Here is a 22,922-nt window from a genome sequence, read left to right as displayed (position 1 = left end):
CAATGTTATTTCCCCTTTTAAAGGTATTCTTAAATACTGAGAGAGAAAATGAGACCTTTGACTCAAGCAGCATGAATGTAATTCTAGACCTGACATGATAAAAACAACAGGCAAGGCAATGAGGTGAGGGAGATCGGGAATCTGAAAAATCACTCGCAGAGGGTAAAGGCAGAAAAGAGAGTTCAATTCTATAGCTATACAGATTGGAGCTAGGAAGAATAGAAGTGACAATAGCTATTTTTAAAAGCAGCTCACAACAAAGTAGCACAGCTCTGGAGGAATCCCCCCACCTTAGGTAATGGGGAGCCACACGACTGGTTCACTGAGAAGAGTCCAAAAGTGATTCAACTTTGAGCATATTATTCAAAAATTTTGAGGCTAATGGCTTGGGCAGAGCCAAAATATCCTTTGGGACAGAGTCAAATTATCCTCCCTTACTCATAGCCATAGCAGGGAAAGGAAGAGTTAAACCATAGACTCAGAGACTCATTGGAGGGGGCCCATAGGATCATCTAGTCCAATGCAGGAATTGTGGGCACTACCATTTAAGAAGGATATTAAGAAGCTGGAACGTGTGCAGAGGAGGGCAACCAAGATGATCAAGGGTCTGGAAACCAAGCCTTAGAACGAACAGTTGAAAGAGCTGGGTATGTTTAGCCTGGAAAAGAGGAGACTGAAAACAGGTCTGATAGCCATCTGCAAATATCTCAAGGGTTGTCACATGGAAGATGGAGCAAGCTTGTTTTCTCCTGCTCTGGAGCATAGGACTCAAACCAATGGTTTCAAGTAACAAGAAAGATTTCAAATAAACACCAAGGAGACTTTCTGAAGGTAAGAGCTGTTCGACAATGGAACAGATTCCTTTGGGAGGTTGCAGGTTCTCCTTCATTATAAGTCATGGATGCTTTAGCTGATATCACTCAGATTCCTCCATCCCTAGCAGGTACGATCTGCACAATCCCCCAAAAAACTTACATTTGAGGCAAAGACACAATTATAGCACCATATCTCATTTGGCCCTGGTTACTCATGCATTTCTGACAGAGGACACTTCTGAAGGATATGTAGAATTCACCCCAGTGAAGTCCTGCTCTTCAAACAGGTAGATTGCTTAAGGTTCAAATGAATAAAGTACATATTGTTTTCTCCTTCTTTGTGTTTTTTGGGCCAGACCGAGCTGTGAAAATCAGGGCTGACTTCAGACTTGAGGGGCTTCTGATCATTGTAGAATCCTCCGGAAAAACAATCTCTCAAAGGACCTGTTGACGGCATTTTAACATTGCACTGTGGAGAGCGTACTAACTTATGGTCGGTGTGTGTGGTTTGGGAGCTGCACGGCCAGGGAAAAAACGATGCTGTCCAGGGTTGTAAAGACTACAGAGAGAATAATTGGGTGCACTCTTCCCACCTTAGATCAAATCTGTGCTGTCAGGTGCCATAAGAAAGCTGCAGAGATAGCACAGGATAGTACACACCCCGGAAATGATCTCTTTCAGCTTCTGCCTTCTGGAAGAAGGTATAGGGTTATAAAGACCAGGACTAGCCGCCTGAGAAACAGTTTCTACGCAAATGCAATTCTGGTTCTAAACGCAGCATAAGGGGTCTCTATAGTATAGTGTATTTTAAAATGGGGTTTCAGAGTTTTTAGGGGGTTTTGAATGTTTTATGTAGTTTTTCAATTTCATTGTTCTGCATGGGACAATGACAATAAATATATCGTATATCGTAGCCATAATGCCTTTCCACTAAGATTCCCACTCACCCAGAAAGCTCACCCAGCAGCGATGGCGCCACTTCAACTTGTCTTTGATCAGTGTTGGGCAATCATCATTTAAAAAATTTCCAGAACACGCCCCCAATGTAGCATCACTTTGACGAATTATGGGAAATACAAGGCGACTCAGAAGTGCAGGACAGGGGGCAGCCCAAGTAAAGTGACCAACAATGATCAGTCTGCTGATCCTGATCCTGGTGTCACTGCAGAAAATGGCACGCCTGTGTTCCCCTTCCTCTTCCAGACACCCATAGTTAAGGAAATGCGGGGCACGATGTCATGTTGTGCAACTGCTTGCTCCTCCCTCCTCAGGTCAATGAATGACATGGAACGGGCGCAGGGAAAAGCACAACATGTGAACACATTTCTTCAATTATCCATTACAGGGACTGGAGGGATAGATCAGGTTGCCATGCGCGGCGGCAGCCAGCCATCACTTCTGAAGTGGCTTTGAGTAGGTCTTGAATTCATTGTACAATTTCCCTGGAGAGACAGTTAATCCCTCAACATGTCAAAATGCCTTTTCCTATGCAGCTGTTGTTGTTGTCCTTTCCTGCATATTCTTTGCAGCTGTCATCTTGTTGCTTCAGTCATAATCCAAATGCAAAAAATAAAAATAAAATTGTTTGATGCATGTAGCCCATAAACCCTTCTCCTCCTTACCAAGGACTCATTACTGTAAATAAAACCTAAATATTACAGATTTTACTTTGTCAGTCATCACCTTCTGTACAATCCATGACCACTTAGAAAACAACTGAGAGCAAATGAGTGATAATATCCCGCTTTTATACTGTACCCACTATTCTCTCTCTCTCTCTCTCTCTCTCTCTCTCTCTCTCTCTCTCTCTCTCTGCAATCAAAAATGGGGGAGACATTTGATTCTGCTTGTATTTAAAGGCCTGAGGGTCATTTGGACTCACAGCTGTCCATGGAGTTGCAGGTCAACTCTGTGTCCAGTGCAGCTGCCTACCAGCTCCACCTGGTATGCCAGCTGAGATCCCACCTGCCTGCACACTGTCTTCCTAGAGTGGTAACTGCTCTGGTTATCGCCCATTTGGACTACTGCCATGGGGCAGGTGATTTGGAAACTACAACTAATCCAGAATGCAACACCCATCCTAAAGGATTTACACTGGCTTCCAGTATGTTTCCAAGCACAATTCAAAGTGTTGGTACTGACCTTTAAAGCCCTAAATGGCCTTGGCCCTGTATAGCTGAAGGAATGTCTCCACCCCGTCATTCAGCCCAGACACTGAGGTCCAGCTCTGAGGGTTTTCTTGCTTTCCCTCACTGCAATAAGTGAGGTTACAGGAAACAGGCAGAGGGCCTTCTCAGTAGTAGTGCTCACCTGTCGAGTGCCCTCCCATCAGATGTCGAGGAGATAAGCAGTGCTTTTTTTCTTTAAAAATGTTTAGGTGTACTCTCATTTTCCTACTCATATTGAAATACTGCTTTTCAATGAGGCCAAACTTAGATTCACAAAATGTTTAGGGGTATGCATACCCCTGCGTCCCCCCAGAAAAAAAGCACTGAAGATAAGTACTGTAACTATACAACTTTTAGAAGACATCTGAAAGCAGCCCAGTAAAGGGAAGGTTTTTTAGAAAAAAAATTAATATTTTTATATATGTTGGAAGTTGCCCAGAGTGGCTGGGGCAGCCCAGTCAGATGGGTGGGGTACAAATAATACCATTATCATTATCATTATCATTATCATTATCATTATTACTACTAATGCACATTTTCCAAAACCATGCATGAATCAAACCACAGTCATCTTTTGGCATTCTCCAATCAAGTAATGGGTAAACATATATTAGTTTAAAATAGTAATGTACACAGGGCATTGTTTTAGGAGAACTTGCTTTGCGAAGATGTGTATGTTCAGCAAACTCGCATATAAACATGTATATTAGTAAAGGTAAAGGTAAAGGTACCCCTGCCCGTACGGGCCAGTCTTGACAGACTCTGGGGTTGTGCGCCCATCTCACTTAAGAGGCCAGGGGCCAGCGCTGTCCGGAGACACTTCCGGGTCACGTGGCCAGCGTGACATCGCTGCTCTGGCGAGCCAGAGCCGCACACGGAAACGCCGTTTACCTTCCCGCTGGTAAGCGGTCCCTATTTATCTACTTGCACCCGGAGGTGCTTTCGAACTGCTAGGTTGGCAGGCGCTGGGACCGAGCAGCGGGAGCGCACCCCGCCGCAGGGATTCGAACCGCCGACCTTTCGATCGGCAAGTCCTAGGCGCTGAGGCTTTAACCCACAGCGCCACCTGCGTCCCTAAACATGTATATTAGGATCAATTAATACTAAAATGCTGGTGAGTTTTCATGAGGACTTAAAAAAAAATACCTTACTGATGTGGAAATGTGAAGAGCTCAACTTGACTGGAAAAATGATAAACCATGAGAAACTGAATCGGACAGTTTTGCCCATTCCTAGCTACAGTACATCTGACAGAGAACCCTTTCCCTAAACTTAAAAGACCATCACTGGACTGTCTGAATTGTTTGTTCCCACCTTAAAAGGGCTGGCAAGATGAAGCTGGGTACTCTTCCCAAGTGAAGGAATGCGATAGCACTGGGGGAAGCAGTGAGGGTGTGGAGAAAGCAAGATTGGAGGCTAAAGGGTCTTGCTTATGGATCGGGATCCTCATCACCATAAGTCATTGTGAATATAAACCCAGAGCATAGTTAAGTAAAGGTTAAGGGACCCCTGACTATTAGGTCCAGTCGTGGCCGACTCTGGGGTTGCGGCGTACAGCTTCCTGGTCATGTGGCCAGCATGACTAAGCCGCTTCTGGAGAACCAGAGTAGAGCATGGAAATGCTGTTTACCTTCCTTCCGGAGTGGTACCTATTTATCTACTTGCACTTTGATGTGCTTTCAAACTGCTAGGTTGGCAGGAGCAGGGACCGAGCAACGGGAGCTCCCGTCGCAGGGATTCGAACTGCCGACCTTCTGATCAGCAAGTCCTAGGCTCTGTGGTTTAACCCACAGCATATTCCAGAGTAATTTGTGTAGACACCCAAGGATATGAATGCTGGCATTAGTCTTATGGATGTAAAAATGGAAAAATAGAGAGAAGTACAATACAGATTCAACAGGTTATATCTTTGCAGCTTAGGTGCAATTATATTCTTACTCCCAGCATATTCCCAACCAAGGCATTGCAAGCTAACTTTACAAGCTTCCCAGCTTTCCGCTTTCATAGAAAGACTTTAATGCGACAGATTGCATTTTCTGTTTCTGCGCATGCAATTACGGCATTATTTTGTTGCTATTAGCGAGCCATTTCATCCCAAACTGCCTGGACGAGGCAAAGCGATGGCAAACAGCAAGTCTGTTGACACGGACATTACGATTGATTGACACTGGCTGCAAGCAAGCTCAGAGGTATTTGAGTCCTGAACCCTTGGAGAAAAGTTGCTCTAGGCAAAACTGCAAGAGGAGCGAGCTTTGTGTTTTGGATCTCCTGGGACCTGTAATATATTGAGGGGTGGGATAGACAGAATAAATTACTGTCATTTATTATTTTATATTGAGCAAAAAAATGCCTGCCAATATAGCAAGGGGGTTGGGGAATGGGGGAAAATGCAATTTCTTTCTTTAAAATGACTGTTCAGCAGTAAAAGCCTCATAAATGCTTCCAAGTTCCAGGAATAATTTTCTGGGCCAAACTCTGTTGCACCTAATTTTAAAATTATGTCTGTATTATAACCTCCTGTAAAATAATGCATGCTCTTTTTTAGTGGGTTTTACCTGAGATGCTTGGCTAGAATAGATTTCTCCCTGTATAAAATGTATTATCTCAACAGGTAAATTGAACCAATATGGTAAGTCAGGTAGATATTCGGGGCTAGATGATGGGGCTAAGGGTTGGGCTTATTAAACTTGATGACATGCAATGGTGTGGAGTGATATTAAAAGCTTGAAGGTAGACTATGGTCAAACCCACTGCTTATGTACCAACCTCCATGCACTGCAACACCACATTTTGTAGACCTTCCTGCCTTCAGAGGCCACTGAGGAATATCTGGTACTGATCTTCCATGCAGGTTCATGTTAGGAATGGCACTGCAAGTCACAGGAATGCATGTCTTGACTGAGGACCTGGCCTAACAGCTGTGATCACACAATTTTACCTATTACCCTGATCACTGTTTTATACTGGGCTTTGAACAACTGCAGTTGAAAGGATAGATGGTAGCCACCAAGCTCCAACATTTCCATTCCTCTTCTTCAGGCAAAAAAACGTGAGCTACACATAACTTTTTGTTTTGTTGTTTAGTCATTTAGTCGTGTCCGACTCTTCATGACCCCATGGACCAGAGCATGCCAGGCACTTCTGTCTTCCACTGCCTCCCGCAGTTTGGTCAAACTCATGCTGGTAGCTCCAAGAACACTGTCCAACCATCTCGTCCTCTGTTGTCCCCTTCTCCTTGTGCCCTCCATCTTTCCCAACATCAGGGTCTTTTCCAGGGAGTCTTCTCTTCTCATGAGGTGGCCAAAGTATTGGAGCCTCAGCTTCACGATCTGTCCTTCCAGTGAGCACTCAGGGCTGATTTCCTTCAGAATGGATAGGTTTGATCTTCTTGTCGTCCATGGGACTCTCAAGAGTCTCCTCCAGCACCATAATTCAAAGCATCAATTCTTCGGCGACCAGTCTTCTTTATGGTCCAGCTCTCACTTCCATACATCACTACTGGGAAAACCATAGCTTTAACTATAGGGATTTTTGTCGGCAAGGTGATATCTCTGCTTTTTAAGATGCTGTCTAGGTTTGTCATTGCTTTTCTCCCAATAAGCAGGCATCTTTTAATTTTGTGACAGCTGTCACCATCTGCAGTGATCATGGAGCCCAGGAAAGTGAAATCTGTCACTGCCTTCATTTCTTCCCCTTCTGTTTGCCAGGAGGTGATGGGACCAGAGGCCATGATCTTAATTTTTTTGATGTTGCGCTCTCCTCTTTCACCCTCATTAAGAGGTTATTTAATACCTCACTTTCTGCCATCAAAGTTGTGTCTTTATACATTTTTATACATGCAAAACACTTTATACATGCAAAATGTAAATTGCAATTAGCATAAGGTCACATAGAGTTTCTTCAAGTAAATGAAAAAAATTTGTTTAGTCATGAGATCAGCACTTCAGGCAATTGTAAGACAATGCAGAAAATAAAAAGCTACCAGGTTTTCCTGAATTATTTCCTCTGCCTTACAATGTCCTAGGAGTTGATGGGAATGCAGTGATGTGGCTGGTGACTGTGGCTTCCGTGATGTGATCACATCACATGATGGATAACAGTTGAAGAGGGCTAAAATTGCAAGTAGGTGAAAAAGGCTGTTAGGGTTGGTTCCAGGCAAGCATCCATTAATGAGCAGCATTCCATAATTTGGACAACTGAAAAATATCTTTTCCTAAGCACCTTCCATTTAATATCTGGTTGGGTGGTGGGGCCAGGAGAAGGGTCTCAGACAATTATTTTTCATCATTAGTAATCAGGCAGTCTTACGTAGGAGGTGGTGTTCCTTTGACTGCCAGTGTCTTGTCACACAAGGCTATAAATGTGAACACCAGAGCTTTGAATCATGTTTTGAAATGGTCTAGGAACCAGTGATTGATTGATTGATTGATTGATTGATTGATTGATTTTAAGAGTGAGATGTATTTCATTTCATTCACAGTCTAGGACCCTCGTACCTACGGGACCGCCTCTCCTGGTATACCCCATGGAGGACCTTAAGGTCCATAAATAGCAACACCCTAGTGGTCCCAGGACCTAAAGAAGTTAGATTAGCTTCAACAAGAGCCAGGGCCTTTTCAACACTGGCTCCGGCCTGGTGGAACACTCTGCCTCATGAGACCAGAGCCCTGCGGGATCTGATTTCTTTCCGCAGGGCCTGTAAGACAGAGTTGTTCGCCTGGCCTTTGGCTTGGAGCCAATTTATTTCCCTCCCCCTCTTTCTCTCCTCCTGTGATGAGGCTGCATTTTAATATTTTAATGTTTCAATATTTTAATGTTGTATTTTAATCTTGTTTTTAAGTTGTATTCATTCAATTTGTTTTTATTATTGCTTGTTAGCCGCCCTGACCCCGGCCTTGGCTGGGGAGGGCGGGGTATAAATAAAAAATATTATTATTATTATTTACCTGAAAACTAGCAACTGCACTTCGGATCAGTTCTTCAAAACTCCTTGGGGACTTGCTGAAGGGTGGGATACAAATAAGTAATGAAATTATGTTATGACTATTTCCCCCATATGTCAAGTAAATATTACCTGTCTGGAAAACCAATGTCTGTCTCCTTATCTTTGCTTGAACTTCAAAACCCTGTATATATATTTGAAATGGTTAAGTAAAACCCATTTTATCTTCTGGAACACATTTGCAGAAATCCTTTAAGTTAAATGGGTGAAGGTGAACATATGGTGTGTTTGTGTGTGGGGTTTTGTTTGGTTTTGTTTTAAATAAGGCTTTAAGCCCTGGGAAAGCAGAACTGAAGGGCAATGGATGTTTGCCATCACATAGAGGACCAGGAGCTGTTTACTGCTATTCAAGGAAGGATGCCAATAAGCCTAGTCTGAACTGGATATAAGTGTGGGCTAGTCCTCCAGATCTTGTTGGACTGCAGCTCCCATCATCCTTGGCTATTGGCCGCTCTGGCTAGGGCTGGTGGGAGTTGTATTCCAAATCATCTGGAGAGCTAAACATTTGCCCAGGAACAGGAATGGGAAGGAAATCTGAAGGTGAATTTAGCAAGTTCAGATTTCCAAACCGATATCTGTTCTTCAAAATTCGCTTCTACAAATTGTGCAATATAGGGCTCCAATCCTATAATGGTGTAGTACAGTGGTACCTCAGGTTAAGTATTTAATTCGTTCTGGAGGTCTGTACTTAACCTGAAACTGTTCTTAACCTGAAGACCACTTTAGCTAATGGGGCCTCCTGCTGCCGCCGTGCCACCAGAGCACGATTTCTGTTCTCATCCTGAAGCAAAGTTCTTAACCCAAGGTTCTATTTCTGGGTTAGCGGAATCTGTAACCTGAAGTGTCTGTAACCTGAAGCGTCTGTAACCCGAGATACCACTGTACAAGAAACTTATTGATGGTGATATACAGTGGTACCTCGTGTTACATACGCTTCAGGTTACAGACGCTTCAGGTTACAGACTCCGCTAACCCAGAAATATTACCTCAGGTTAAGAACTTTGCTTCAGGATGAGAACAGAAATCGTGCTCTGGTGGCGCGGTGGTAGTGGGAGGCCCCATTAGCTAAAGTGGTACCTCAGGTTAAGAACAGTTTCAGGTTAAGAACGGACCTCCAGAATGAAATAAGTTCTTAACCAGAGGTATCCCTGTATAAGCCAAAGACCATGACCAAAAAGTGCACACAAATAATGCATATATTCTTTAAAATATACAAAAATGGATTGTGTTAGGTCAAATTACTTGTAGAAATGTGTATATTAAGAGAAATGTGCATGAAAACTCATAAGAATTTTTGTACAGGTTTTTTTTTTAAAAAAAACTTCATTAATAGAATGGAATTGCCCCCCCCAAAATGAGGGAAACTGAAATTGACATGTTCACCCATCCCTTTCTAGAATAAGCCCCATTGAAGACAGCAGGACTTTCTTCTGAGAAAACATCTGTGGAATTGTGCTGCAAACTTTTTTTTTATGACCATTTATCTCTTTTTTGCTCACCTCCATTTTTGCATGGCATCAGCTTAGATTCCTCCTCCAGGGTAGCTCCTTACATGCAACCGTGTAACGGGAAATATTTGTTTCAAACTAGCAAGCACCTATTCCCCACCTCTTCCTTTAAGGGGAAGAAAATTTCATTCCTGTACGGCTGTTGCAAGTCAAGTCAACACCTGTGAAAACACTTAGCCGAATGGAGATTTTTTTCATCCTCCCAATGAACCCATCCCAGACCTTTGTTTGGCTGCCCTCAGCCACAGGCTTTGTTTATCCGTCCTCTCAGGCTACCTCAGCTGTGACAGTTTTAGGATTAGCCCATTATTTGCTATCCATACATGGTGCAAAGAACAAATAGGCTGGTTTAAAAATTGGTGGCAAGAGAAAGCTGTAATGGGGAAGAAAAGAATCAGAGTCCCCGAGGAAACTGTCTTTGACATTTTATTTTATTTTTGTTTATTATTTTTACCTTAAGGTCATCACTGAATTCCCACCCTAAGGCTTTTTTTTTTTTTGAGAAGCCAGTAGAGAAAGTTGAAAAGAAGCTCTGAGAGCTCCCTGTGGTTTTCACTTTTTCTCCAGATGTGACTACTCATGAGGCCTTTCACTTACTGTACACACAGAGAACACTGGTGAACTCTACAATCTCTCTAATAAATTCATTAAGGTTTAGAGAAACCAACTCTTTTCCCACCTCTGAAGTTCTGAACTCTTTAGAACCAAAGACTTACATGCTACTGATAGTTTGTAGTCCATTGTCTCAAGGGATTGGCAGGAAAATGTTGTGTTTCACCTTCTTGTAGGTTGGTTATATTTTCTTTAGGCTGCAACGTTCATTGAATGCTGCCAATGGAACTTATGCATAAATAGCCAGACAAATAAGATTGCCTCCTTGAGATCTCCATCCTCGGAATCACTGCAGTGTAGTGTAAAACTTCTGTGAGGCAAAGATAGGATGGATTCCGTCAACACACACCAATGGAATTCCACTCATTGGTGCATGTGAGTGAGTGGGCATTGCCTGGAGAGATAGGAAACTTGGGCAGCACAGTAACAGTAGAACAAAACCAGTTTTTCTGTGTCCCAAAAAACAGAGTTTATTCTGCTCTCCGGATAGCGGAAGGCACTTGCGTGATCAAGTCCACAGCAAGCCCAAAGAAACGAGAAGTTTCATGCAGTATATATATCCTCCAGACACCCTCTCCCCCTTCCCCAGCCACGTCAGCTTGTACACGCAGGTTGACATCACAGATGTTCCTGCTCCGGCACTCTTAACCATAAAAGGGATTTCCTTCCTGCACTCTTGCCCATAAAAGGATCTTCCTCTTCCTACTCTCATCTTGGAGGAAGAGGTCATCATCTCCGGGAACACGCTTCTGGTGTTTTTCCCAGACTTGGGTCTGTGCGTCTTTGTGGTAAGAACATAAGATAAGGCACAAACATGTTTTCTCTATTCTTCTGATACAGTCAGGGTCATCATTGATGTCACAAACGGATAAAGGAGAGAGCTGTGTTCTTGTTATGCATTTGCTCAATGGCTCAAATTATGCATTTTAGCTAAGGAAAAATAAGGATTTTGGTGCAGTTTAAAACTGCCTGCACAGTCAGTTTTGGGTTTGGGGAAACCCATTCCTTCAAGCCCAGCAAAGGCCTCGTAAAAAATGTCAGTCTCTGCCTGATACTGAAAATATGTTGGAGCTAGGCGGACCTCACCAGGGAGATCATTCCACGGATAGGGAGCCACAACTGAAAAGGTTCTCTCCCTTGTCATCACCTTCAATCTTCTCTCAGAGGTCATCAGTAGCCCACTAGATACCTCTGAGGAATTTTAAAAGGTCCTTACATTTTATATCCTGCTTTCATTCCACCATGGAATCCAAGGTGGAGGGCATGTGATTCCCATGATGTAAGCTAAGCATGGGCCAGATCCAGACCTACTCGATTCCAGCAAGGTAGACAATAGGCCTCCTCTGCTGTTCCAAAGTGATTGGTATTATAGCCCTTCCTTCGTTGACCAGGATTAAATAAAAGGGTACAAAGTCACCCTGAACTTCCCATCACTTAGTGCTGTGGGAATGATTCTCTGTTACCAGACTAAGATGTTGGTGGAAATAGTTTTTTTAAAAATAAAAAAATTAAACACAGAGACATTTCAAACTTTCCAAGGTGGTCAGTCTCGTCTTGCTTCTTTGACTCTACGATACAGTTGGAATTCCATGGTTAAGTAACTAATTTTCCATGCGCTGTGTGTATGTGTTTTTCCACAGTTTCATTTGCAGAAGTACTTGGTAATAGCACAACTTAATTGGCATAGCTAATGGAAAATGTTTTGTTTGTAATTATTTTTTCTTATTCATATTTTTAATGGCAATTGGTCTAGGCAATGATCACAACTATAGCAAAGTTTTTCTTCTGCACAGATAGAGAGAAAGAGAAAGAAAGAGAGAGAGAGATTATGAAGCTGAAATAAACTTTGTAGTCAATGAGACTCTCAGATGACAAAACCTAACCTCACTTCTAGTTGATTAAGCTTGCAGGCCTACACACATTTTCCTGAGAGTAAGCCCCACTGAGTTCAGTGGGGCTTACGTCTGAGTAGACATGTACAAGATTGCACTGTAAAATATTATAAGGCTTGAATAATAGTTCCCAAGTAGATTCCGAAACATCTTATTTCAAAATACAGTTATGGGAACAGTGAAACACTATATGCTGCTGGCAGACGGATGCAAGCGTTTAAACCTTTAATCAAGCACTGCTGCACATTTCAGATTATAAATTGTTTATGAGTGAACTGGAGTCTTTCCACACAAATCTATTTCAATTTAATAAAAGTCTGGAACTTTTCTATGCAGAATTCTGTGGAGCATAGTCTTCGAGTGTTCCGATTTCACTAATGTTATGGTTTGTTCCAAAGACACAAAGGTCCCTCAGCATGAGTGCAATGAGAACAGTTTGTCACAGTTAAGGTCACAATCCTTTCCACAATGACCTGGCAGGAAGGACTGTGGACCATGCTAAGGATTGCATTCGAACACATAATGAATGCTTTGGTTTCAGAAAGGTGTGCAAACAGCTCTGTGCCTTCCTTGATGACTTTAAGAAAATAAGAGCTTGCTGGATCAGGAAAATGACCTATCTAGTCTAGCATCCTGTTTTCACAGTGGCCAGCCAGATTCCTGTTGGAAACCCAACAGCAGGACCCGAGCATGGGTTGCCATTTCCAGAAACCGGTATTTGGGGGCATATTGCCTCTGACAGTGAAGGGAGAACATCGCTCCATACCCTCCAACATCCCTCAGATGAAAATAGAGTCATTTCTCGCACACTCCCAACTGGCCCTCCTGAACCCCAAATTTTTTGTTCCCCACAACCACAGAGCATTTCCTATTAGAAGTAGGGTGAGTGCTACCACCACCACTTCACCAAAGGGACCCAGGACACAAGCCCTCCACCATCTTGAGAAAACCCTTTCATCCCGATTTTAATTTACCTTATTGGCCCAAAGATAAGTGGCACCCGAATATAAGCCGCACCTTTAAAATCCAGGGGGGGAAATGAAAGAAAAAACAGACAATACCCGAATATAAGCCACTCCCTTAAAATTCCTCAGGCACTCACACCTGTTCCATTTTACTGTATGTGTTTCAGCAGTGGTATCGTAAAAGCGAATTTTTGTAAGGTCGCAAATTTAAGCTGCACTTTAACTTTTCACAGTCGGAATTTGGAAAAAAAGTGAGGCTTATATTCAGGCCAATATGGTATTCTCGGGTAGATTTGCAAAAAGAAAAGCGCACAACAATAAATAACTTTTAGAAAAAAAATGGCTTCGATTGGCCGGCTAAACCTGGTGAGTGTAGCCAATGGAACTCAAACCCTCAGTGAGTTAGGGACTTGCCCCCCTCCCCCACATGCATAGGCAGGCTCCAGCAGATTGAGCGAGACGAGATCAATAGTTATATATTTGGACTTTTATAACTTTGGGTTGGAAAATTCAAATAAAAATCATTTCAGAGAGAGAGAGAGAAGGAAGGAAGACTCTCATCCTAAACCTCTGCTGCCTTGTGGGATATTTTTGGGAGAAGAAAAGGCTAAGAATTAAATCCATCACTTTGTAACCTGCAGAATGGAACTCACCTGCCTCCCCCAGTGAGGAATATGAGTTCCATATTTGCAACTCGCCTTTCTCACCTCCTACGGATTCCTCCTTCAGACTTATCCCAGGAAATGCAAACAAGAGTCATGTGTCGCTTGCTTACCCAGGAGGCCACTGCTGTATATTTTGGCTCTTCAACCCTCAGTATGTTTTCAGTGCAGTATACATGCCATCTCAAAGAGCTGTTTCCACTAGATCACTACTGGGACAGAGAGTTTTTATTTCTTTTGAAAGCGACCCCTCCAAACGAAAGACCGCAGGTTCACTAGGTACATTCAATAACCTGAAATAAGTGCCACCCACAGGTTCTTCATTCACACTCACTAACATGTTTTTTTTGGAAGGTATCAGGACGTGACTGACCCATATGAAATACCACAGGAATTAAAATCACCACCACGGGGAGCTGTCCTTGTGATGGTGGTTTTCAGTAATGCCATTCAATTTGTCATGTGATAGTACGTGCCCCTGTGAAATTTCATAAGTAAAGCCCAGTCTTTGGGTGCCTGTTCTGTGAATCACTAAACAAGATGGCCTGGCCAAAAATGATAGACAAATCTATGTTCTATTGGAGATTTCCCTTAAATGAGGCATGTAAGTCATTAACTTTCTGAAATGGACAAAGATGAAGCCTGGCAAAACATATTTAATAAGCATCACTGCCCTCTTGTGGTCAAGTCTCCCTCCTAAGCGAATGGCATCCAGCTTTTTACAACAGGATCTGGCAACAGAATTAAGTGGACCCAGAAGTCATCTCTCTCCTAGATCCTTTTGGTTCTACTGTTTTTTAGCTTACTCAGCTAAAAATGCTTCTGACTCAAAAGTGGATTTCTGGACCTCATCTTCTGCTTAAGAATTGAGAAGCTGATTAAAGGCATGTGAGTGAGAGAGGTCAGATAGATCTAGAATTGTTGACATTGATTTGGGGAAATGTTTTGTTCTTTAGATCTATCCTTGCAGGCTATGTGCTCCATCTTTCAGGAATAAAATGTTCATTTCCCACTTGTGCATTTCTGTGTCTGCTTAAAACATGAATAGGATTAATCTCCCCATTCCCACATGCCAACCTTTGAACTGGCTTCTCTAGCTATCCCATTAACAGCAATCTGGTTTGTAGCGATCAGCGGGTGATAATGTTTAGCTCCATCCATGGGATGGGAAATATCACCCACTGATTGTTACAGACCAAACACCTAAAAAAAAAAGATAGAAGTGAGCTCTCCCCACCCAGGTAGCCAGCAAAACTAATTGCATGTTGGATTACAGTATTTCCTATAAATGTGTTCTTGTAGTTTTATCCCACTAACTTTAAAATGAGGTTTGGCTGATCATCTGGACAAGACATTATTGTGATGGTTCCTGTTGCACCAGCTACAGTTGCCACCACCAAAGTTTACAAGGCAACAGTCCTCTTTATGTTTGAATATGTCAGCAGATGACTATGTACATAATGGCTAGAGTGACCTAGCTATATCCTGCAGATATAGCAAGAGGGACAGCTATGTGACAGCAGCTCTACACTAGTATATGAATTGGCCCTGGGTTTGGTTGTAATGGATCTTATTTGTGCTGCAATGACATTTCATATAACACCAGTCCTGAAAGACCTACATTGGCTCCCAGTATGTTTCTGAGCATAATTCAAAGTGTTAGTGCTGACCTTTAAAGCCCTAAACAGCCTTGACCCAGTATACCTGAAGGAGCATCTCCACCCCCATCGTTCAGCTCAGACACTGAGGTCCAGTGCCAAGGGTCTTCTGGAGGTTTCCTCCCTGCGAGAAGTGAGGTTACAGGGAACCAGGCAGAGGGCCTTCTTGGTAGTGGAACCCGCCCTGTGGAATGGCCTCCCATCAGATGTCAAGGAAATAAACAACTACCAGACTTTTAGAAGACATCTGAAGGCAGCCCTGTTTAGGGAAGTTTTCAGTGTTTGAAGTTTTATTGCTTTTTATTATTGTTGTTGTTGTTGTTATCATTATCATCAATATTCTGTTGGGAGACGCCCAGAGTGGCTGGGGAAACCCAGACAGATGGGCGGGGTATAAATAATAAATTTTTATTATTATTATCATTAGTTACTGCAAATCATATCACTGTATCACATTGTCTATACATTAGATCATCCTCTTTAATATTTGGCACACTAATAGTAGAACAAAAGCTTTACCCTTGGAACAGCTTTTATCACTCACACATAACATTTGCTATGAATCATTAAGAGTACATGTTCTTCTCCATTTACTACATGCTAATAATGGATTCCTAGGTTTTGTACATCAAATAAAAAGGGGGAAATAATATTTCATTTAGATGTTATACAACGCTGGTTCCAGTATAATGCTCCTTGAATGAATGTTCTTTGAAACAATGAGTAATAGAAATTGTAATGCACTGGCTTTTGTTTTTGTTACCCATTAGAGGGTAGAGACAGCACTCTCAATAGTAGCCTCAATAGTACAGAAAAAACAACATATTCCATGCATCAGACCTATATGCTAATGCCCTCTGCTGGATGAAATCAGGAGTGGCTCAATGTTTCCTCTTAGCCAGAATCTGTGTTTGGAGCCATTAAAAAAAAGCTAAACATTTGAGAGGGAAGCAAGTCTTATAATTTAGCATTCCTGCAATCTAAAATCTAGAGCTCTGGTTATAGCAGAATTGAACTGAAAGACAGAGAGAGTTCATGCCATTAGATCAAATATATATTTCACATTATCCTTTCTCTTTCAGGGCTAATTCACTATGGGTTGCACCCAACTAGGCCCTATTGAGAGTAGACCGGTCAGAATAACAGACTTAATTAACTAAAGTCAGATGATTTCAATAGGTCTATAGTGAGTCAAATACAACCCTTTCTTCTCCTCTTCTGTTTGCAGATAGTGAGTGGGTCATCAGAATTATTTACGAGGAATACAAACTACCATTTTGCATGGTAACTTACCAGGAACGCCTCCCTCGTTCTCTTAGAATGGCAATGGCACAAATAGTCCCAAGGCAGCATTGCTTAGCCAGGGTTGGTTTCATTTGGAGTGAGGGGGGATGTCATTGGAGACTTAAGGCATTTGGTAACATTTGTGTCTTCTTTTACATATACAGTGGTACCTCAGGTTAAGTACTTAATTCGTTCCTGAGGTCCGTTCTTAACCTGAAACTGTTCTTAACCTGAAGCAACACTTTAGCTAATTGGGCCTCCTACTGCCGCCGCACCACCGGAGCCCTATTTTTGTTCTCATCCTGAAGCAAAGTTCTTAACCTGAAGCACTATTTCTGGGTTAGCGGAGTCTGTAACCTGAAGCGTATGTAACACGAGGTACCACTGTATACATGTTGAACATAAATAGAGACCCATAAATAGAGACACCAACAAACTGCCCAAGTCTAGCGCTCCCTTATCAGATCTCTGTGCAAACACCCAGCAACCTAAAACTAAGCTCTTTGTGGATTCCTCAGTCTATCTCAAACTCAAAACATGGCTCATTTTCCTCCCACACATGGACCACATTTGCAAGTCACAATAAGCCAAAGAATGGAGGCACACAAATGTGATGGCTCCCAGAGAGAAGCTCACACCTGCTTTGCTTCTCCCTGGGCTTCTTAGCTGAGTATGGTGTGGCAGCTTACCCCATGTTATCCAAATCTGGGAGGAGAGACCTTAATCCAGGTTCAAATGAATGATAAGCAATCTTTGGCTTGGCTTCCACACTAGAGGAGCCAAATGGGTACCATCTCCACCTTGAGAGCCAGCATGTTTGTACTAAGGCATTGTTTCTCTTAGCATTACATGTGAACATGGCCACAGGAACCTTGCTCAATCCCCTGGCTAGAGGGGGGATCCAGATGATGAATATTATCTGATTTCCATTAGCCTTCTTAGCTTCCATGGAGACACATTGCCAGAATTATCATGGCCCTCCTTTGTCATACATGAGAAATTGCCCTGGGGCAATCAAGTGTAGTGTAGTGTAGTAACCCACCCTGACAGCCCTGTGCTGACAGAAGTCTGACAGAAAACCCATAGCAATATAATCCAGTCTTTCAGAAGCCGCTATGGAAGTTAAACCTGTAATTGTTATATGGGTATATTGGGCCCAGGTTATCTGAAAGATCATATCTCCCTATACAAACCTGCCCAGGTGCTAAGATCCTCAGGTGAACGCCTTCTCTCAATCCCACCAAAATCAGAAGCACAGTTGGTTGTGACACGAGAGAGAGTTTTTTCTGTGGCTGCTCCCATATTGTGGAATTTCCTTTCAAAAACGGTTAGAGTGGCTCCTTCTTTGCCATCCTTCTGCAGGCAGGTTTAGACCTTCTTCAAACAGCCCATTGAAAATTAATGCTGTTCAGTTGGCTGCTGTCAGGGCAAGGTGTTTCTAATTGCTGGTTTAAAATGTATTTTGATGCATATTAATTATTGTTTTGAACTAGTTTTTTTACTTTGTATTTTAAAATGTTGTTTTCAAATGTTGGAAGCCTCATTGAATCCCAACTTGGGAGGAAGGTGGGAGATAAACATATCAAATAAATAATAATAATTCCAGGACTTCATCTGCAAAATACCGTATTTTTCACCCTATAGGACGCACCTTTTCCCCTCCAAAAATGAAGGGGAAATGTGTGTGCATCCTATGGGGTGAATGCAGGCTTTCGCTGAAGCCTGGAGAGCAAGAGGGGTCGGTGTGCACCCCTCCCCGCTTGTGGAGAGCTGCCTGCACCCCGAAGCCTGGGGGCACGCTGAGCTCAGCGCCCCCCAGGCTTTGGGCTTCGTGCAGCTCTCCGCAAGCTGTGGGAGAGCTGCGCGAATTACTAGGTGCGCCCTATGGGCCGGTGCGCCCTATGGGCCGAAAAATACAGTATATTATTTCTTACAGTGTACCGAGATGGACAGTGTAGCAAGATACTCTTTTTGTTTTGTTTTCTATCTGACCAAACTTCTGTTCAGCTCCTGTGAGTACCAGTCAGCAGCCCAGCAGGTATGCAAGTGAAGAAGCACATTTGCCTCATTTGACTGCTTACTGCTGTGGAATTTAATATGTCTGGAAGTTGCAGAAATATTGAAGATTTTAGCGGAGGATATTAACATGATGGCTCAGAGAAAACAGGTGTCCTTTTACTATAAGTCTAATTTCATTTTTCTCTCTGGATAATAATAATTTGGAATGCACTGACTGCAGAGTCATAAAAAGATACTTAGAAGCTCAACAGTAGAACAGGATCAAATGAGCTGCATTTGATTCTTGCCCAGTAGTGCCAGCCTCAATTGCTGGCATTTTCCAGGTAGGCCCTATTTTGCATAAGGTGCAGAGCTCAGAGGAAGAGGGTCTGACTGCCATCCTATATCCTACTCTCTGTAAGCCCTCTTGAATTTCCTTGGATTTACTGCTGAGTAGACAATGTACTCAGTATAGTGCACTGTAAGTGTGTCAGTTGCTTGGTAGTATTTGCATTACTGAAGATTCTGTTGAGAAGAGGGGAATTGAGCTATTGCAAAGACATTTTAAGTGATTTTTAAACACTGATCCCTATACCATTCTGGGTTTTCCAGAAATGTCATAAGCTGTCTTATACTGAGTCAGACCATTGGTCTAAAAGGTAAAGGTAAAGGACCCCTGGATAGTTAAGTCTAGTCAAAGGCGATTATGGGGTTGTGGTGCTCATCTCGCTTTTGTCCACAGACAGCTTTCCGGGTCATGTGGCCAGCATAACAAAACTGCTTCTGGTGCAACGGGACACTGTGATGGAAGCCAGAGCTCATGGAAACGCAGTTTACCTCCCTGCTGCAGTGGTACCTGTTTATCTACTTGCACTGGCGTGCTTTTGCACTGCTAGGTTCGCAGGAGCTGGGACAGAGCAATGGGAGCTCACTCTGTTGCAGGGATTCGAACCGTCAACCTTCCAATCGGCAAGCCCAAGAGGCTCAGTGGTTTAGCTATTGTCAAGTGGCAGCAGCTCTCCCTGGTTTCAGACAAGAATTTCCCCAGCTCTACATGAAGATGCAGGCCATTGAACCTGAGACCCTCTGCATACCAACAGATGCTCCACCACAGAGTTATACCCCTTCTCTTATATAAGGTTTGGCTTCCAGATGACATCTACCAGAGCCTAAACTGCTGAAGAATTCAGTATGGAGCATCAGGGTCTGTGATATCACTAAGCTGTGATATCAGATGATATCAACCCTGTACCCCAACTTTTCCAAATCACCTCATTTCTTCAGAAGACTGTTTTTTTTTTAAGGTGGTGCTTTAGTGTCAAGTGGAAATATTGCAAAAGGCTGGGACCTGACAGCAGTTATTCCATACCAACCAACCTTCTCCTCATGGACCTGTCTCATATATTCTGCAATGGTTTACTTACCTCTAGTTCACAGTTCCCTTACCCATAAATAGTGCAACTTGTTATGCCAATAACTCTTGGCTGCCAGAAAAATTAACTATAATGCCAGTTCCCCCTCCTTCTGTTCTCCCCCGGTAAAAGCCTGTGATGACAAGAATTATAGAGCAGATGCAGAAATTTAAGCATGCATTCAAATCCCTTATCTTTTACTATTCAAATGCAATTATGAAGTGTGTTTGTTTTGCATTTAATTAGAGAGTAGAACAGATGGTGAAAGCTTAGCATAAACTGATGTGTCCATTAAAGTAATTTGTGCTGTGCAGGGAGATAGGCCAAACCCTGCTCTGTTACCTGCGTGATTCCAGGGGTTCGGTCTTTGGTGAGGATTTCAGGAGGCCAAGATGGCACGTGAAGAGGTTGCTATTAACTAAGGAGGGAGCATGAATTGCTCTCTAGCTCTGAATGGAGCTAGTCACCTCTTAGTAAAGTGTTCGGATCAGGTAAGGCAAATCAAGGTGCTTTGTCTGAAGTACGGTGATGGCTGGAGGAGCATGATTATTAATCTTTTTATGTTTTGTCAATTGTGTAATGAATTCTTCATTTTAAAGTCAAGGTTTGTAATGGATGTTGAGATACACTTTTGGGGAAGTAAGAAGATAAGCTGATGATTGTGGAATCCTCATCACAAGATTGGATACAGGGAAAGTGGGGAGACACTTGTTTCTTCCTCTCCTGTTTTGTAACACATTTTGATCCGTGGCAAGGTCAAATGTGGACTTCAAAGCTTCTGAAACACCATTCGCTTCAGTTTTTGTCTTGATTCCTTGTGATTTGCCTTGAAAGGAGATTTGGAATTCTTTGTTCATTTTTATTTTACTAAGGTCTCCACTGAACCTTCCTCTAAACATTCATTCCAGATTAGTACACTTTAAGATATCAGGAAATATTGAAAAGAAACAAAAATGAAAACAGCAGAGTGAAATCTGAGAAGGAATAGACCAGGCCCGTCCAACTCCCAAGAGACTGTGATCTACTCCCAGTGTACAAAAACTGGCAGTGATCTACCCATTGTCACTGAGGACTGACCAGAGTTGTTGAGGTTTTCTTAAGGGAGAACGACATGCTTCGCTCATCTCACGCTCCGCCAATAACAAATGCACGCAGCACTAAAGTCAATCAACGTATTCCACATCGCAATTAGACAACAACATACTCCATCCACTAGACGCAATGGAGGGACAGGGCGAAGGCGCGGGGGGGGGGGGAATATTCGTTCTGTAGTTATTCTAAGCCTGAGATTGATAAGGATCCCACGATCTACCAGGATCACCTGTCGATCGTGGTCGACCAATTGAACATGTCTGGAATAGACCAAATAGCTTCTTTATTAGGGCGACTGGGCCACCAAATGGCTTGCAAATGTCTTTCTCCGTACCAATCAGCTGGTGGGCGCTGCAAAACATCACTTTGAAAACTGTTTGCAAGTGCTTCACAATAAAACTGCTCACAAACAGATTTCAAAGATGAGCCTAGCTGGCATCGGTTCACTATCATGGCACGATATGCGCTTTCCTGCACATGAGATGTCCTCTCGGGTCTTTGTGTGTTGAGCACAAAGATCTGGGTGGAGTTGCTGACAAATGTGTTGTGTAGGTTATTCATCCTTGCTGGATCCAAACAGCGGTGATAGAGTCTGCTGACGTTCCGGATCACTCTTGAGAAGGAGAGAATTGTTTATTCACTTTCAGTCAGGCAATCAACTGCATTACAGAGGCAGGCATCCCTGGAACATAATTCTGGAAGGGGTGACATTTTGCAGGACTGAAGGACCAAAGAATTAATCTGGAACCAGAACTTTTATTATCACATGAATGAATGAGATGAGTTTAAAACACAGGCTGACTTAAAAGGAAAAATATGAAAGTGTAGGCCTCTTCTAGATAACCCGTTTCCTCAGCTTCATCCTCATTTGCTTGCAGCCAATGTGGATGTCCATGCTAATTTCTTTGCAGAAAGATTAGATAATGTTATTGCATTTCCACTTGCTTTATCACTCACAAGACGTCTAATCTTTCAGGGAAGTGGGTCCGTTATGCAAGAGCTTCAAACCAGCTTTTGATTGTACAACCTGAATCTGTAGCAATGTGATTGAATCTCGCTTATAAATAGGGACAGTGTGGAAGCAACCTGACTCACCTGTTTTGAAGATATAGACTGTTAGGTAAGCAAGGACTTAAATACAAAGGGCAAATTTTCAGGAGGAATTTGAAAGCAGAGATAATCAGAAACAAGCAGTATCAGACAGCTTCCGGTTTGTAGGCAGCACATCGAAAAACTGACCTGAAGCAGCATGCTGTAGTATTTGAAGCTGACATACCCTAGCTGTTGTAAAGCACTTACTAAATGTTGGCATTTGTGCTTTATTTAGCCATTCAGTTAACAATTTCAATAAATAGATAACAAAGAGGGTCACATTTTCAATTTTGAGGACAATCCCAACTTTTGGATGGTTGTCACATTTTATATACTTTTGAAAATGTCTGTTTCACCTTTAAAACACCTTTAAAACATCATAGAAATACCATTTATAACACTGTGGTGTTTGTTGATTGCTCTCATACCAGTGATCTAGTTCTTTAAGCTGGGTTGCTTCTTAACCCACTGGCGTAGTATTAAAAACAATTTGAGTCTGTCTTAACTCATTACAGATATATACAACACATTACTAATTTGTTCCATTTTGAACCTTATCTGAACTTGGTTCACTCTAGGCATTTCCCGCACACTCCATCTGACTATATAAAGACAGGAATAATTTTTTTGCCTGCTTGGTAAATAATTAGCAGCTATTTTCTGCAAAGGTTTGGGTTAGATAGCCTAATTAAAGCAATCATGCAGATTATTTATCATGCTTAATCCTAATCAGTTTCCACTTCATCTCAGCAGGGTCCTATA

At 42.5% G+C, this 22,922-nt stretch overlaps 1 long non-coding RNA gene across 1 annotated transcript in view; it reads right to left on the bottom strand.

Annotated features, from left to right (window-relative positions):
- The window catches only part of LOC307226047, a 348,766-nt gene that overhangs the window by 156,474 nt on the left and 169,370 nt on the right, over window positions 1–22,922 (bottom strand). The window lies entirely within an intron of this gene.

This window comes from Podarcis cretensis (assembly GCF_951804945.1).
Source record: "Podarcis cretensis genome assembly, chromosome: 10".
Lineage (NCBI taxonomy): Eukaryota > Metazoa > Chordata > Lepidosauria > Squamata > Lacertidae > Podarcis > Podarcis cretensis.
The sequence above is the reverse complement of the archived record's forward strand: the minus strand, read 5'-3'. Positions and strand labels throughout refer to the sequence as shown.